We start from the raw sequence: 18,406 nt of genomic DNA, 5'->3' as shown, positions 1-18,406 counted from the left end.
TCCTTCCAGCAGATAGGCACCCACTGCAGGCCAGTCTCTCAGACAGAGAGACAGTATTCCTCATTCAGCTTCTCCAGGTCCTTCTCCTTCAGGCAGAGTTTCTTCTTGGCGCAAACAGGATCTGATTTCTTAGGAGCCAGGCTCCTACTTTTATAGCACAATTCTTTTGTTCTTTAGCGCCAGGGGGCCTGGGCCTGGCTCAGTCCAGTTCTGGAGCACTTTGTTATGGTGACTCTGCTCTTTCCTTTCAGCAGCAGGGCAGAGACATCAGCCGCTCTACAGGGGGCGGAGACGGCTTTGTGGTGGCAGAGCACAGGTCTATTCAAGAGTCAAGGTGTACTCCTCCCACCCATCCTGGTGTAATCTCTCTACCCACCACCTGGCAGCCAGCCTGTCTCTGGAGATTCCCCAGCCCTGCTCTTCCCTGTTACTAGGCAGAACACACACACAGCGCAGAGGCGGACTGAAATGGCCAGGTCAGTAAATACTAACTTTCTAAAAGTAGTATTTACAAACGCAGGATATTAAAATAAACTTTACTAAAAGAAGTATTTTATTATTCTGAGTTCAGGCATACTAAACTTGATTTTCTACCATGCTCTATGAGTCCACTGGGATTACAGCGTGTAGTAATTCCAGTAGCCCATTCAGGCCTATGGAGAGCAGGTAGCCTTCAATAGTGAAAAACGAAAATGGCTGTAATTCACTATTAAGACATGCCACACACATCAGGGCATGTCCTACCTTATGCCTACAATGCACCCTGCCCTTGGGCCTACCAGAGGGGTGGCTAAGATGTAGTTAAGGGAATGTTTAGGGACTGGCAAGTGGGGGCACTTGCGCAGTCAGCGCAATGGTACCAGACCGCGCGCAGGGTCTGCAGTGGCAGACCCTAGACACATTTTACTAGGCTGCTTCTGTGGGTGGCACAACCAGTGCTGCAAGCCCACCAGCAGCATTTGTATTTACAAGCCCTGGCACTCCTGGTGCACTTTACTAGGGGCTGACAGTAAACCAAATAAGCCAAACATGGACACCAATCAATGTATACATTTTACCATAGGGAGAGCATATGCACCTTAGCACTGATCAGCAGTGGTAAGGTGCCCAGAGTCATAATTCAGCCAACAACATGTCTGGAAAAATACAGGAGGAAGGCAAAAAGTCTAGGGATGACCCCACAAAAAGGGCCAGGTCCAACACAACCCCGTTCCAGCCAAAACGTAGGGTAGACCAATCACCACCGTGATGGTCTTCCCTGCTTGGGGCGATAGAACAAGGACCTGGCCCGCAACTGCAGGGGCAGACTCCAGTTCTATGCCAATCCGAACCTATTGGACTCCCTCTGTCCATACTCTCAGGGCCCACCAAGCCAATTCATGGGGAACCCTTCTCCTCACCTGTGGACACCACCTGTGCAGCACCTAACCTTAACTGGCCCACAGGTGTGTCCCAACAGACAGACAGCAAAAGGCTACAGTGGCCACTGACAGTAGTCAGGGATGAGACCCAGGCCGTATGCCTCTCAGGGCTCTCAATCCTCTGTGGCTCCAGGGAGCGGGGGGCAGTAGCCCCAGGTGCTTGGCACCCTTTGTCCATTCTCCCCCTTGTCAGGTCAGGTATGACATCCTGGCACTGACCCACCAGCCCCAGGACTGTACCCGGCAGCTGGACCCAAGACTGGGGTGGCCTCTCCCACACCCGGTCCTTCTCCTTGGGGCTCTGTACCCTCCCACCTGGAGTGGTACCCCCTTCCAGAATTGCCAGGGCACCTGGGGCAGGTGTCCTGCGCAATTCGGCCACCAGTTCAGGTGTTCTATCCTGCAACTGGGCGTCCAGGTCAGGGGGGACACCCTGAACCTGGCCCTCCAACCTAGGGTCTAAACCCTCCAGTTGAGCCGGGGTCAGAGGCGAGGACTCCCTCCCTCTGCACCCCTTTCCAGATGGCTGTACCCTCCCACCGGGAGCGGTACACCTAGAAGACAGACTGGTAGGGACACTGATTACAGATGTCCCTCCCTCCAGGTCAGACAACACCTGACCCTGGCTCTCCAGTCTAGGGTCTAAACCCTCAGGCTGCACCGGGGCCAGAGGCGAGGACTCCCTCCCTCTGCACCCCCTTCCAGAGTACTGCCCACTCCCAACTGGAGTGGTACCCCCAGAAGCAACATGGGTCAGGACACTGATTACAGTAGTCCCACCCTCCAGGTCAGACAACCCCTGAACCTGGCTTCCCAACCCTGGGACCAACCCATGCGGTTGAACGCTCGCCTGGCGCACCATGACTTCCCTGGGAGCACGTATGCCCCCCTGAGGGTGACACATAACTCATGTGTCGTGTGACAGTCTGCCTGGCGCTGATCTCCCGACCCCTGTCCATCTGACAGTGCCTGAAGATCCCCCAGGACAGAAGTGGTGTCACCATAGTCATTCACTGGTGACGCAGCCCTTCTGGCTGGCCCCTGACCCACTGGTTCTTCCACTGGGGACTCTCTCCCCCTCTCACCCCTCACTCTGGACTTCTGCACCCTCCCAACTGGAGCGGTACTGCCAGACACCAGAACCGAGGGAGGCCTGCTTACAGACCCTCCCCGTCCACTAGACACTAGGGGATCCCCCTCAACGGGCGGCCCATCAGCACAGCCTACGCTCCCCGCCTGGTGTTCCCTTAAAGAACCATCCAGGCTCTGAGACTGGGTTTCGGGCACCTGGGGGCACGCAGCCCCACACTCACTCCTTCTCCACTGAGACAGGATGTGAGCCCCTACACCCCTCCCACTACCATGGGACCTAGCTGTGCTACTCTGCACCACTTCCACCCCTCTGGGTTGGAAGATACCTGAGCCACTCCCCACGGGGTCACTCCCCAATGCCTCTCCAGACCCTCTGGACTCCACCAAAAGGTTTGCCTCCAATGTGGGCTCTCTGAGGTCAGAGAACTCACTCTCCAACAGGTGTTGACATAGCTCTGGAAAACAGGGACTTAAAATATGCTCTCCCACAATTGGATCACACAGCCCCCTAGCAGGGTTAACCCAACTATCCTTCACCTTACCATCCAGTGCCTCACACACGTACTCCACACCACTCTCCTGAGACTGGCAAGACAGTATCTGACTGTCTCTGTCACACAACCCACACTCTTCTGGGCGGTCTTCACACTCACCCACCAGGACTTTAGTTTTGGGGGAACCCCTCTCCCTGCACCTCTCATCTAGAGTCAGTAGAGTGTCCCTCCCGCCACTAGGACCATGAACCCCTGCGACAGTTACCCTATTCCCTTCAGGGATACTGCGCATTACTGGAGCTACCTCATGCCCTTGAACCTCCTGGTGTATGTTAACCCCCTCCCTCAAGTCAGGCGCCACATCTCTGGGTGTGCGTACTACTCTCTCAGCACTAGAAAATTCAATATGGCTGCCACCATCTGAGCTGGATTCCTCCTCCCACTCAGAAAAGCTCAATCTCTGAGCAACGCACCTTTCTTGCTGCTGGGCTGAGACACTCATGGCCTCAAGCCTCTCGAGCTCCATATCATATTTCTTCATTAAAAAGTCATGCTCCATTTGCATTTTCTTTTCTTCAAGGGCCAGCTTCTTTTCTTCCAGAGCCAGTTCCAGTTTCGCCAAAGTGACCTCTTGTTCTCTTGCGGCCTGCCTGTCTGCCAGCTCCCCTGGCGACAGGTTTCTGCCAAAGCTGTGGACGCTCTCTGCTGGTTCCACTAACACAATCTCATCAGTTGCATTCTTTGACTCCATCCAGGCTTTCAGCGCCTTGTAGAGATCTTTCTTGTTCCTGCATCCTGCATGCGGAACCTTGAACTTCATGCAAAAGTACTTGAGTTGCTTTCTTGTGTAGTCGTCAAGTTCTGACGCATCCCACTCCCATTCCATCTCAGAGGCTTCAGATGCTGTGCTGTTTGAGCCCGGCCTGGCTTCAACGCAAGGGATCTTTTCTTGGCAGGCGAAATTAAATCATAAAAAGTTCTGTGGCTTAAGCTACTGGACCGTCTACTGTGCAATGGTTAGCAATCACTGCGCAGACACCAAGAACGCAAATCCGTAAATCCGCACCGCTGCCACCAATGTTAGAATCCGGGGTCTCTGGTTGGCGCAGGTATGCACTTGCGACAAGCAGGGACCCTTTCCTCTAAGTCAGGGCAAAGGATCACCTCTTTAAAAATAACCCCTGCTCACCCTCTAGGTAACGTGGCGCGAGCAGTCGGGCTAAATTTCCAGAGGGCATATAGGTTAAGCGTTCAAGTTGTCCCACACAATAATCACCACCCCACCACACAAAAGACACAAGGCTGTATTTATCAAAAATAGAAGTCTTTATATAAAAGGTTTCACTCAGGCAGGATGATAAAATACAGTTCTCTTGGTAAATTAGGGTTCCAGTTACTTGTAAAGGTTTAAGGGCAGCCACAGGTTTCAAAATGGCACAGTTCTACTTGAAATAAGTTCTTTGGGTCTTCTGCGCACTTCGTAGCACCTTTGTGATGCTCTGGGCAAGGTTTTTGCAGTACCTTGCCGTTTCTCACGCTTCTCGCGTGAGCCGGAGTTAGCTTGCCGAGTCTCACGCTTCTCGCGTGAGCACCGGCAATGCTTTTCGCGCAGTACGGTTCAAACAGTACGGCGCGAACCCAGAGTCTTCAAAAGCAGTACGGGGCAACAGTACAGTGCGAACCCAGAGTCTTTAAAAGGGAAGTACGACTCAAGGCACGTACGGCTCGTACTTTTACCGCGATCAACACAGGGTATTTAAGGGCAGTTACGGCTCGAACCCAGAGTATTTTAACAGCAGTACGGTGCAAACAGGGAAGCAGTACGGTGCGAACCCAGGGTGTACAAAGGGTGTAGTGTCCTAGCATGGACACGTTCTAGTGTTCAGAAGTGTATGCTCTACACTTTACACCCACCCACCACCTACGTCGCTGGGTCAGGTGACTAGGCTAATAAAAGGGCCGAGCGCACGTGCTCGTGGCCAGTTAACCCACCATCTAACCAGGTGTCCTGTGTCCGTCATTACTAGCATGAGGGCCTAGGGCCCAAACACCACAATGGCGACGAGGGTTGTGAGCCCCAGCGTGCCGCAGCAGCCCTTCTGTTCGTGAAGGGGAGAGGAGTGATCCCACTAAGGCCACCCCCCCTCTACAGGAAGGCGCGACGCGCCGAGAAGACAGCCGGGCGAGTCGGAGCCCACAGCACCGCCGCGGGCAAGCACAGTGCCCCGGAGTCGAAGCGTGGAAGTCGGGTGCCCACCCCGACCTGCCGCTGTGCCCGGAAGTGCCCGGTGATAAGGCAAGCCGAGCGGTGCCCACCCGCATCGGCTGCGACCCCCGCAAGAGGCGTGTGACACGCGGTGCCCACCCGCGGAACGAAGGAGGCCCGCCAACGGCAAGTAAAAGCGGAGCCCACCCGCGTGAAAAGCCCAGCCGGGCATAAGGTGAGCCCTGGATGGAGCGCCGGACCAAATGAAGCGGACGGGAGCCTACCCCGCCGCGATAGCAAAGCGCCACCAGCAGCACCCCCCCCCGCGCGGTCCGTGATGCTAGGTGACCGGCTGCGGGGGCGGGACGAAGAGACAATGGAGAGCGGAGCCCACCCGCAGCGGAATGCGACCGCAGGCGGCCAGCGCCGCCAATGAGGGGAGAGCAACGTGTTGGGCGAAGGCGCGGATCGGAGCGCTAACTAAATCAAGGGGACGAGCGCGAGGCCTGCCTGGCCCGCGACGCGGACAGTGCAGAGGAAATAAAATAAAGGCACACCCAGCGTGGCATGCACAGAGAGCGGCGAAGGGGGAGAAGGTGAATAAATAAAGCGGAGCTCACCCGGAAGCAGAGCCCGACTAACGGAACCGGCGGGTGCCTACCCCGCATAGGAACAAGCTTGCCGACACACCCCCCTGCCTCGCGAGGACTGCAGGAAGCTGCCGCGGGCAGGGAGGGCGATGTCAAAAGTAAAGAATGGCCGCCGCCGGCCATCCGGATCATGCCCCCACCTCGTGGGTCCCCCAGCAGCGCCTTCAGAGCAGCAAGTGGCCAGCGCTGCCGAAAATAAACTCACACCATGTGCGCGATGGCACGATGCCCAAAAGGAGTGTTGCCTCACCCTCTAACCAGCCCAGGCGCCTGTACCCTCCATGTAGCTGATGACATAAAGCGGAGCATACCCGCAGCGAGAAGGAGCACTTCTCCCCCCCCCTCCAACGCGCGCACACACAGAGTAGTGCCCCAACCCCTGCAGCTTCACATCAGTGCCTGTGCCCCCCCTATGCCTCTCAACAAACTTAAGTACACAAATAAATGAAGAGACTTACCTGCTGCTCAGCTCCTGTCCTGCCCTTCACTGGTCTGCCTGGCTCCAGCTCCCCTCCAGCCCTCTGCACTCTACCGGAGCCTGGGGAAATGGAGGAAAGGAAAACAAGGCATAGAGTTCTGGCAGTACAGAAGGTTGCTGCTGAAGCCAAAAGAAAAGCAACACTGCCACCCAGTGGCCACTGGTGGTACTGCAGCACTAAGAAACCAACAAGCCTACAGCAAGCCAAGGAAGTCCAGCAGCGACACCGACGGCAAGGGAGAAGAGGCAGCAAGGCACGTACCGCAAGGTCTGACGGAGGCGCGATGGTGAGCGCACGGGAATGCGACGGAGGCGCACAGGAATGTGCCAGAAGCGCAGGAACGCGACAGAAGCACAGAACTGCAAGGGTGAAGAGACAGTGTGCCACAGGGATGCAGCGCCATCCCGCAGCAACAAGGAGGAAGAAAGAAGAACGGTGTCGAGCCACATCCACCCCAGCGAGGACTGCGCTGTCGCCGCATCAAGTGGAGAGAACCCTCGAGAGAGAACAAACGGACTCAGTGCAGATGTACGCCGGACGCGGAAGGTACACTGCAGCGCCTACAGGAGAGGAACCCACTGAAGAGGATGGGCGCAGCAAGTATCCGACACTGGCGGCCATGGATGCAGAGCAACACCCAGTGGCGCCAAGAAGCCACCACCTCAAGTGATCATGATACTAGGAGCAACGCTACACTGAAGATGTACCACGACGGTACGAAGAGTAGCACGCACCAGCGCCTGACAAGGCAGCGGACACAGGTACTCACACGACGTGACACACCTCGTGAAGCCGACCAGCCAAATGGTCGCATCACAAAGGCCAAGCCGACCTGCCAAACGGTCGCACCACAAAGGTCAAGCCGACCAGCCAAATGGTCGCACCCCAAAAGGCCCAGCCGACCTGCCACATGGTCGCACCAAAGAAGCCGACTCGCCAGGAGTTGCACAAAGAGGTCTGACGCAAGACCGAAGATATCCTGCCAGCGATCGGCAGCGCGGACCGACAAGTGGTCCAAGAAGCTCAAGAAGAACCGAAGTAACTGGTGAAAGGGAGAAGAACGAAGCGGACCATGAGCATGGCCCCACGAACTTCAACCGAAGTAACTGGTGAAAAGGAGAAGATGAAGAGAAGGTCACGACCCTAACTCGGAATGCTGAGGAAGATGAAGAGAGTGTTCTCGGACGAGGACAAGACCAGGGGGAACACGTGCAGAGTGCGCGCGCTGCATGGAGAAGCCTGGCCAGATAAGAGGAGACCAGGAACGGTCCGAAGTAGGTCGTGAAGCGAAGAGACCAGAGTGGCACGTCCGCCACTAAGAAGAAAGAAGATATCGCAGTGGCACGTTTGCCACCACAAGAAAAGAAGATATCTGAGTGGCACGTTTGCCACTACAAGAAGGAAGATGACATCAGAGTGGCACGTCTGCCACTTAAAGAAAAAGGGGAAAGAAAGACCTGAGTGGCACGGTTGCCACTGTAAGAAGGAGAAGAAGTCAGAGTGACATGACATCCTCACGGAGAAAGAAATAGAGGACAAGGAGAAGAGTGTGGCAAGACTACTCACACCTCAAAGACAAGGACAGAGAGAAGAGTGTGGCAAGACTACTCACACCTCAAAGACAAGGAAGGTGACAAGCGTCAGAACACAGTGCGCAAGTCCTAACGAACATCCGTGGCACGGAGAAAAGACCATCTGTTTGATGATGCTTTCAGCACACCTGGGATCTGCAGAGGTGAGCAGGCCGGACCATTCGAAACACCCACCTTTGGGGTTACACGGACACTGGTCAATGCCAGCCGTGGTGACTCAGGGGCAAAGGCCTCAGGGATGCCGGTGAGAGAGAGTATCCCCGCGACGAGAGATGGTCATCAGCCGCCCTTCAGCAAAGGTCTCAGGAGGATGAAGACTTCGCGTGCTAAAGACAGGAGCCAACAGCTACCCTCCAGGTCTGACTGCGGCATCTGAGGTGAGACCTGCCGTCTCCTCCACACCCGTACTTATCGGCATGGGAGTAACACGATACAGGACACTGAACCCAGGCCAGATCTGAGGAAGAGGGCCTCAAGGATATCCCGTGGCAGGGGAACACCTGTGAGAGGGGCATCCTGGTGAGAGGGGTGTCTTGCGAATGACCCGTCTTTCTGCAAAACAGAACACACGCCACAGATAAAGAAAAGGACTGGACTAAAAAGGATAAATGGCAACATCTAGCGCTGAACCAAAAGAACTCAACAACTGCGTTTGTCGCCAAGAAAGTAAAGCGAAGAAAGACTGTGAGAGCAACTTCAAGGCAGAGCCGTCAAACAGACTAACTCCATCGAGCACCCATGACTGGTGCCACAGTGAACTGGTGATTGTCCGCGACAGGAAGACCATCGTCCACGACAGGAAGAACATCGTCTGTGACTCCAGGCTGCTGAAGCGTGAGCGACTCTGCAGAAGTTTAGTCACTGTATTACATCTGTATATATATGTCTTTTCTCCCCTAGGTTGGACATTTGACTCCGGGTTTTTGTTATTAAAGATTGGGAGGAATGTAGTGTCCTAGCATGGACACGTTCTAGTGTTCAGAAGTGTATGCTCTACACTTTACACCCACCCACCACCTACGTCACTGGGTCAGGTGACTAGGCTAATAAAAGGGCCGAGCGCACGTGCTCGTGGCCAGTTAACCCACCATCTAACCAGGTGTCCTGTGTCCGTCATTACTAGCATGAGGGCCTAGGGCCCAAACACCACAAAAGGGCAGTACGGTTCGAACCCAGGGGGGTTCAATGGCAAGTACGGCCCAGACACCGTACACTTGAAGGCAATATGTTTAAAGGAAAGTACGGATCGTACTTTCACCGCGATCGGCACCGTACCTTTGCAGCTTCACGGGGAAGGTTCGTGGCGGCCTCGCGGTCCCGTCCAGGGGTGTCCCACGTCGCGCTGGCATCCCAAGTGTCCAGGGGACGGCGGAGCTTCGTGGGGCGCTCGGGCAGGATGCAGGTTGCCACGAAGGGGGGTCAGAAGCAGAAGGGCAGGCTCGGGGGTGATTTTCCAGCGCAGCGCGCTGTCAGCTTCGTCCCGGCACAGCGAACCAGGGCATGTTTCAGGTCCTTACAAGAGCCTCCACAACCCGGCAGGGGTCACAGGGGCTCGGCGCTCAGACGCAGGACTCTCCTCCTTACTTTGCGAGCTACGGCTCGAGGGGGCAGCTGTTCACGGTGCTCGGGCTGTCAGGCCTTTACTTTGTTTGCAGCCACGCCAGCAGCAGAAGTCGCGTTGCTCAGTGAGGTCAGGGGATGCACAGGTTCCCAGGGGTCAGCTTGCGGAATTACCCACGGCACTTCTCCTCTTCTTTCAGGGTGGTAGCGCCCACTGTTCCTGGGGCGCAGGTCAGGGGGCAAGTTCACACGCAAGCCCTTGGAGATTGTTTGTAAAAGCACAAGTTGAATTAAAGTCTTTTTCTTCAGGCTTTCCTTCTCCTTCCAGCAGATAGGCACCCACTGCAGGCCAGTCTCTCAGGCAGAGAGACAGTATTCCTCCTTCAGCTTCTCCAGGTCCTTCTCCTTCAGGCAGAGTTTCTTCTCGGCGCAAACAGGATCTGATTTCTTAGGAGCCAGGCTCCTACTTTTATAGCACAATTCTTTTGTTCTTTAGCGCCAGGGGGCCTGGGCCTGGCTCAGTCCAGTTCTGGAGCACTTTGTTATGGTGACTCTGCTCTTTCCTTTCAGGAGCAGGGCAGAGACATCAGCTGCTCTACAGGGGGCGGAGCCGGCTTTGTGGTGGCAGAGCACAGGTCTATTCAAGAGTCAAGGTGTACTCCTCCCACCCATCCTGGTGTAATCTCTCTACCCACCACCTGGCAGCCAGCCTGTCTCTGGGGATTCCCCAGCCCTGCTCTTCCCTGTTACCAGGCAGAACACACACACAGCGCAGAGGCGGACTGAAATGGCCAGGTCAGTAAATACTAACTTTCTAAAAGTAGTATTTACAAATGCAGGATATTAAAATAAACTTTACTAAAAGAAGTATTTTATTATTCTGAGTTCAGGCATACTAAACTTGATTTTCTACCATGCTCTATGAGTCCACTGGGATTACAGCGTGTAGTAATTCCAGCAGCCCATTCTGGCCTATGGAGAGCAGGTAGCCTTCAATAGTGAAAAATGAAAATGGCTGTAATTCACTATTAAGACATGCCACACACATCAGGGCATGTCCTACCTTATGCCTACAATGAACCCTGCCCTTGGGCCTACCAGAGGGGTGGCTAACATGTAGTTAAGGGAATGTTTAGGGACTGGCAAGTGGGGGCACTTGCGCAGTCAGCGCAATGGTACCAGACCGCACGCAGGGTCTGCAGTGGCAGACCCTAGACACATTTTACTAGGCTGCTTCTGTGGGCTGCACAACCAGTGCTGCAAGCCCACCAGCAGCATTTGTATTTACAAGCCCTGGCACTCCTGGTGCACTTTACTAGGGGCTGACAGTAAACCAAATAAGCCAAACATGGACACCAATCAATGTATACATTTTACCATAGGGAGAGCATATGCACCTTAGCACTGATCAGCAGTGGTAAGGTGCCCAGAGTCATAAATCAGCCAACAACAGGTCCGGAAAAATACAGGAGGAAGGCAAAAAGTCTAGGGATGACCCCACAAAAAGGGCCAGGTCCAACACCAAGCACTGAGACTGCGTGTCCAGATTGAACTCTAAACCTATATGCCAAGCGCTGAGACTGCGTGTCCAGACTGACCCCTGAAGCCGTATGCAAAGCAGATTGAAGAGCCACCGGGGATCGACCAGGTATTAGCGCTGTGACCCCTGCGCTCCCTGACCTGGCCTGGGACCCCCGGCAGCATGCTCCGCTGAGCGCGGAACCCCCATCCTTAACTTGAGCACCCCCCTGTGACGTGGAAGCCAGCGCGCTCACCGCCGCGGCCCGGAGGCCGGAAGAAGTGCCCTGCAGAGTCGCGAGGCCCGCGGAGAAGCCCGGGGCCCCGCCGCTGCCGTCGCAGCTGCGTGAGAAGGTGCGCGAGGCCTGGGCCGAGTTCCCCCATCGTCGCTGGAGCGGACGCCTTCCGACGCCGAGAACGAGGTAAGCCCGGAGGCTGGGATTGTCCCTAGTGCGCCCCCTACTGGTTGGGAGCCACACCGCACCCTCAGCCCGGGTTCCCTCTCCGTGGGAGTCCCCCTTGTCTTCGCGACAGAGAGACCCTGCCGAGGGATCCCTCCCTGGTGCCCCCGTGACTGCACTGAAGCGCGGTGCCCTACGAACTGCACCGGAGCCCGAGAGACTCGCTCCGCAAGTCCCGTGCGCTCCCTGCTGACAGTCCCGTGGGAAGCCTTGACTGTCCTTGAGTACGAGTGGCGCTCTGATATCCCTGCTCCGTTCTGAAGTGCTAAATGTCATCGCTTACGAGCAGCGCTGTTAGTTATGCTCCGTAGTGAAATGCTAAATGTAATTGATTACGAGTAGCGCTCTGTTATTCATGTGCCATATTGAAGTGCTACGTGCTATTGATTACGAGTAGCGCTCTGTTATTCATGTTCCATATTGAAGTGCTACGTGCTATTGATTACGAGTAGCGCTCTGTTATTCATGTTCCATATTGAAGTGCTACGTGCTATTGATTACGAGTAGCTCTCTGTTATTCATGTTCCATAGTGAAGTGCTACGGGCTATTGATTACGAGTAGCGCTCTGTTATTCACGCCCATATTGAAGTGCTACGTGCTATTGATTACGAGTAGCGCTCTGTTATTCATGTTCCATATTGAAGTGCTAAATGTCATCTATTACGAGTAGCTCTCGGTGCTAGATGCCTCGTTCTGAGGTCGTCACCAGTTAGCGCGCACAGCGCTGTAATCACCCCCCTAAGGCGCTACAGGAAAGTGAAGCGCGCGTGGACACCTACGTGAATAGTAGTTGTCCCTCAGGCAGTACTGATATTTCATGAATTGCATTTAGGGTATGACCAACTTTTATAGCTCCTGACTGACATGTATATCGCTAGGAATTGTGTTATCAGCTTATGAAATGTACTGCTACCTCATGAACTGCATCTAACGTGATCTACTTGGATAAACTTGAGTATTTACATAACTCCTACAGTGTGGCGTCACTTCTTGTGTGTGTTCCTCGTCCCATGTGAGGTGCGTGTTGTATGGTTGCTTTACACACAGACCTTTGGTGGCCCGACCGCTCGTGTCACGTTACCGCCCCATAGGGCCTGGAGACCCCAGGTCCTGCATTGTTGGCGAGCGGTGGGATCCTTAGGACCTGTGACCATACAGCACCCTTCCGTGAGGCGGAGGGCGCCACAATTAAACGCCTAATTGTTCCAGAGCTCTGAAACCATTGATTGCTGCATTGTTATTGCCACTGTCCAGGTTGAAAGTGCAAGAGTCCTGGTTAGCTGGTACTGTCACCTATACCCTAGGAATCTTTTTCCTTAGTATCTAGGTCCCCACCTGTCAAGATGGAATTCCGGTTAGCTGACCTCGAGGGGTACTCGGTGAAGCAACTGAGAGAGTTCGGGCAGGGGATGGGGGTGCCTGGGGTACGGAGGGCCAAAGGACCGGAACTCCGCACCGCCATTAGGGCATGGGTAGAGGCCCACCCAGAAGGGAAAGAGGATGAGGGACAGGAGGCGCCAGATGCACCTCAGGAGGAGAGCACCCAGGAAGTACTAGACATCTTAAATGTAGATATGTCGGAAAATGTGCCCCCAGAGAGATGTTCTGGGGCCAGTAGTAGGACAGGGTCTAGAAGGAGCGCGTCTCCAGAGGAGTACGAGGACAGAAGGGAAGAGAGGCAATTAAAATGGGAGCTAGCGAAATTAGAACATGAAAGAGAAAGGGAAAGAGAGAACAAGAAATGGGAAATGGAGGAGAGGAGGATGGCGCACGAGCTTCGGCTGAAGGAGTTGGAGCTGCGTGCCCTCCAGATGAATGTGTCCAGTGAGGACACTGGTGGCAGCATACCGAAAGCTCCACAGGAGCTGGAATTTTATTTACCCCAGGATGACATCACCAGGGTGTCTGAGGAGGCATTGGTGGGTGACCCTGAAGGGGGTGGTGCAGGGCTCTTCCAACCCAGCGAGGTGGGGGAGGTGGCAGATAGCCCAGCTAGGTCCCAGGGAGAGAGGGTTGTAGGGCCTCACGACCTATCCATTGGAAGGAGTGAGACGGGGAGGTGTCCCGAGGTGCCCCAACCGCAGTCTCAGGGCCTGGAGAGTTCCGCAAGGGAGCCCCAGGTTGGGAGCCTAGGCTGTCCCGATGTGCCGCCCGAGGAAAGGGAGCCCCTAGTGTCAGGAGGACCCAGGGCAACTGTAACCAGCGAGCCTGAGGTTCTGGGGTTGGCCCAGTTGCAGGATTTAGATCCTGGGCTGGGGTGCCTGGCTCAGGGGTTGCCTGACCTAGCGGGTGGGGCCTCTGTTAACAGGGTCCCCCCGAAATTGACTTCCAGGGGTACTTTTCCCGTTAGGAGGGTGCTGAAATCTGGAAGGGGGTGCAGAGGGAGGAAGGTCTCGCCTCGGGCACCGGCTCAGCCGAAGGGTTTAGGCCCTAGGTTGGGGAATCAGTTGAAGGGTCAAGGCCCTGTACTGAGGAGACCGTGGTGGTCTGAGGGTGCCTCGCAGGGTAGGGTGAGGAACCCCAGAAGGAGAGTTAGGGGGAGGAGAGCCTCGCCCCTGAAGGCTAGTCAGCCTAAGGGTGTGGACCCCAGGTGGAAGGACCAGAGGCAGTTTAGGACTGCAAGGAAGAGTAGGAGAGTGGTCATCGGGCACTACGGGCCTGGGGCTACTGCCCCCCACTCTGAGAGACCACACGGGCCAGAGACATCTGGACGGCCCGGGGGCCGGTCCTGGCCACAACTAGCTAGGGAGCCCCAGTGGGGTGGTTTCGTTGGTCCAGGGAGGACTGAGAGGGAACCTCCGGGTTCCAGAGTGGAAGAGAATCTGCAGTTGCGGGCCTGCGTCCACCTTTTCTCGCCCCAAGCAGGGAAGACCATCAAGGCATTGATCGGTCTACCCTGGCTTTTGGCTGGAAGGGGGTTATGTTGGACTTGGCCCTTTTTCCCTGAATTTTTTCGTTTTTGTAGTGTTAAGGTGCAGGTGCTCCCTTCTCCCAAGATGGCTGCCACAGACCCCTGCTACTGCAGAGTGGTCTTTCATAGTAGCACCCTAGCTGCCAGGAGCTGGCTGGAACCCCACAACAATGTTGCGACACCAGCCCGCCTTTTTGTCCCATAGGTAGAGTGGGGAAGCTCCTGGAATGTGCTGGAACCTTCTAGAAGGGAGGTGTGGTTTTTCTTTTGCCGCCTTGGCTAGAGGTCACCTGACCTAGGGCTACTTAAGTGAGGGAGGGAACTTTTTGTGGTGAGTTGGCCAGTGGGGCGAAGCAGAGCTGGAAGAATCCACCAGGAGTGTAGGCGGTAGGGCCTAGCCAGGGACTTATGCCTCTGAGAGTGACAGGATTTAGGTGCTGCCTCTTAAGTGAGTGAGGGACCCTGTGAAACCCACTGATCTTGCCCAGCAGTAGGAGGACCCAGAGAACCTCTGCCCAGCCTGACTAGGAAGGACCTAGTCGCCTTCTCCATCCCTACCCCCCTGTAACAGAACCCCTTAAGGGCGCCAGATACATCTGCGCCAACAAGACTTCACCTAACATCTGAGAACAGAAACTTATATGCCAAGCACTGAGACTGCGTGTCCATATTGAACTCTAAACTTATATGCCAAGCACTGAGACTGCGTGTCCAGATTGAACTGTAAACCTATATGCCAAGCGCTGAGACTGCATGTCCAGACTGACCCCAGAAGCCGTATGCAAAGCAGATTGAAGAGCCACCGGGGATCGACCAGGTATTAGCGCTGTGACCCCTGCGCTCCCTGACCTGGCCTGGGACCCCCGGCAGCGTGCTCCGCTGAGCACGGAACCCCCATCCTTAACTTGAGCACCCCCCTGTGACGTGGAAGCCAGCGCGCTCACCGCCGCGGCCCGGAGGCCGGAAGAAGAGCCCTGCAGAGTCGCGAGTCCCGCGGAGAAGCCCGGGGCCCCGCCGCTGCCGTCGCAGCTGCGTGAGAAGGTGCGCGAGGCCTGGGCCGAGTTCCCCCATCGTCGCTGGAGCGGACGCCTTCCGACGCCGAGAGCGAGGTAAGCCCGGAGGCTGGGATTGTCCCTGGTGCGCCCCCTACTGGTTGGGAGCCACACCGCACCCTCAGCCCGGGTTCCCTCTCCGTGGGAGTCCCCCTTGTCTTCGCGACAGAGAGACCCCGCCGAGGGATCCCTCCCTGGTGCCCCCGTGACTGCACTGAAGCGCGGTGCCCTACGAACTGCACCGGAGCCCGAGAGACTTGCTCCGCAAGTCCTGTGCGCTCCCTGCTGACAGTCCCGTGGGAAGCCTTGACTGTCCTTGAGTACGAGTGGCGCTCTGATTTCCCTGCTCCGTTCTGAAGTGCTAAATGTCATCGCTTACGAGCAGCGCTATGTTAGTTATGCTCCGTAGTGAAATGCTAAATGTAATTGATTACGAGTAGCGCTCTGTTATTCATGTGCCATATTGAAGTGCTACGTGCTATTGATTACGAGTAGCGCTCTGTTATTCATGTTCCATATTGAAGTGCTACGTGCTATTGATTACGAGTAGCTCTCTGTTATTCATGTTCCATAGTGAAGTGCTACGGGCTATTGATTACGAGTAGCGCTCTGTTATTCACGCGCATTTTGAAGTGCTACGTGCTATTGATTACGAGTAGCGCTCTGTTATTCATGTTCCATATTGAAGTGCTAAATGTCATCTATTACGAGTAGCTCCCGGTGCTAGATGCCTCGTTCTGAGGTCGTCACCAGTTAGCGCGCACAGCGCTGTAATCACCCCCCTAAGGCGCTACAGGAAAGTGAAGCACGCGTGGACACCTACGTGAATAGTAGTTGTCCCTCAGGCAGTACTGATATTTCATGAATTGCATTTAGGGTATGACCAACTTTTATAGCTCCTGACTGACATGTATATCGCTAGGAATTGTGTTATCAGCTTATGAAATGTACTGCTACCTCATGAACTGCATCTAACGTGATCTACTTAGATAAACTTGAGTATTTACATAACTCCTACAGTGTGGCATCACTTCTTGTGTGTGTTCCTCGTCCCATGTGAGGTGCGTGTTGTATGGTTGCTTTACACACAGACCTTTGGTGGCCCGACCGCTCGTGTCACGTTACCGCCCCATAGGGCCTGGAGACCCCAGGTCCTACAGAAACAAACACCTTTTTTTCTTTTAACCTATTCTGTTCATACCCACAGAAAACTGTTGTAGTGTGTCGTTTAGAAAATTTCTCAGTAACTATTCGTTTTACTCTATGAAATAATCAGGGGTGTTAAGTGTCTCAGGAGGGGTCAGTTCTCCTCGCGCCCTTTATGTGCATTATTTTAACAGCTCATTTTCTTCAGAATTTGGAAGCTGAACAGGCTGCTTCCTGTCCCATTGTTACAAGAGAAGCAGTATTTGAAACATCCTGTCGAAAGTTCGAATTCGTTAACTTCCCCTTTTATGAGTTTGTGCGCGAGAAATTTGCAAAAGGTCTGTTCATCATGGGACAGCTCGGTCTGTTGCGCCCCTGTGGTAGAGAATGCCAGTGCATACATATATGTTTGGCACGGGCAGATGTATCCTTTCCAAAAACACATTTACTTTGCACTGTAAGGGTAAACACACTTCAGCGCGCCCCCCACTTCTTCACAGAGGAGAAGTGTGCTCGCTCACGTACATTTAATCTAACTGAAGGGATGTGTCTATTTTAAGATAACGGGGCTGTTGACACTGCCTGGGAGCGCAGGAAATGGACGTGTTACCCAGCCTAGCATGAAAAAAAAAACTTGTTAATCAGAATAAATATCAAAAGTACATTGCTAGAAATTAAGATGCAACACTGGATATATTTAGGTTTACTGGTCGTTCACATCATTAAAAATGTTACCATGTACTGGTATATTTATGTTGCACAAACCCAGTAAGAGGACGAGCACCCTGCACTGCAAATATAGGGAGGCCTGTGATATTACTTAAAATAGCACTAAAAGCACTTCAAATAAATACATTCAATACAATAACAGTACTTTAAATGAATTCATATAGTGCAACGCAACACCAACACCCTCCTTGTTGTGAGTAGGTAGATACCTAGTCACATCTGGAGAGGACCCATGGTGTCCAGCAGGAGGCAGTGCACCAGACGGTCACAGACCGAAGTGTACTTTCCTTGGAAAGGCTCTCACTTGGACGTAGTTAGTGAAACTCATGTGCGTGGAAGAATTTGCTGTTCCCATGCTTCAAGCCGTTAGAAGGTAGAAGGAAAGGATCGATATTGAGGAAGGAGACTTAGAACAAACTTAGTGGCTTTTAGCTACTGACCCTTTCAACGTGAGTGTACTTGTTAGGAAGTCTTCACGCGCTGACACCTTTCCTTGTTTTTGCCTGGAAGATGCTAAGCTGGGATGTCACCTTAGTGATAGAGTAGGGACAGATTTACAGATTTTCTTGCAGATATCCATGAAGACTGATCTAGAAGTTGGAGCAGTTATCGCTTGTTTAATATTTTTAGAGTTACTTATCCTATTTATGCTGCACCGAATTAGGCTGTTGCGCAGAATTAATTTTGTATTAGTGCCCATATATTTCTTTAACCTCATCATGAGGTGCTTGTACGTTCAATTATTTTTAGCTTTGTAATAAATCCCCTAAAACCGATTCCGAGTTAGTGATTCTTCAGAGTCGGAATTGATTAGTTTATTGATTTGATTTGAATGAAATGTTTTTCTCCCCTTTACACTTCACAGCAGGTAAAAAGGTCCAGTTGGCCGAGGATTCTTAGGAATGGTAAGATAAGATAAGATTAGATAAGAACCTGGCGATATCACTATATTGGTCACATAATAATGATAATGTGCAGAAATCAGGTTTCAGTCATGAATTCACCAAAATGCCAGGGCTAGCTAAGTGATATCACTTGTCCTTTGACCTTCAACTTCACTCACACATTCTCATGCTTACACATCCACACTTACT

Source organism: Triturus cristatus, chromosome 5_2, assembly GCF_964204655.1.
Source record: "Triturus cristatus chromosome 5_2, aTriCri1.1, whole genome shotgun sequence".
Lineage (NCBI taxonomy): Eukaryota > Metazoa > Chordata > Amphibia > Caudata > Salamandridae > Triturus > Triturus cristatus.
Note: the sequence above shows the minus strand (reverse complement) of the source record.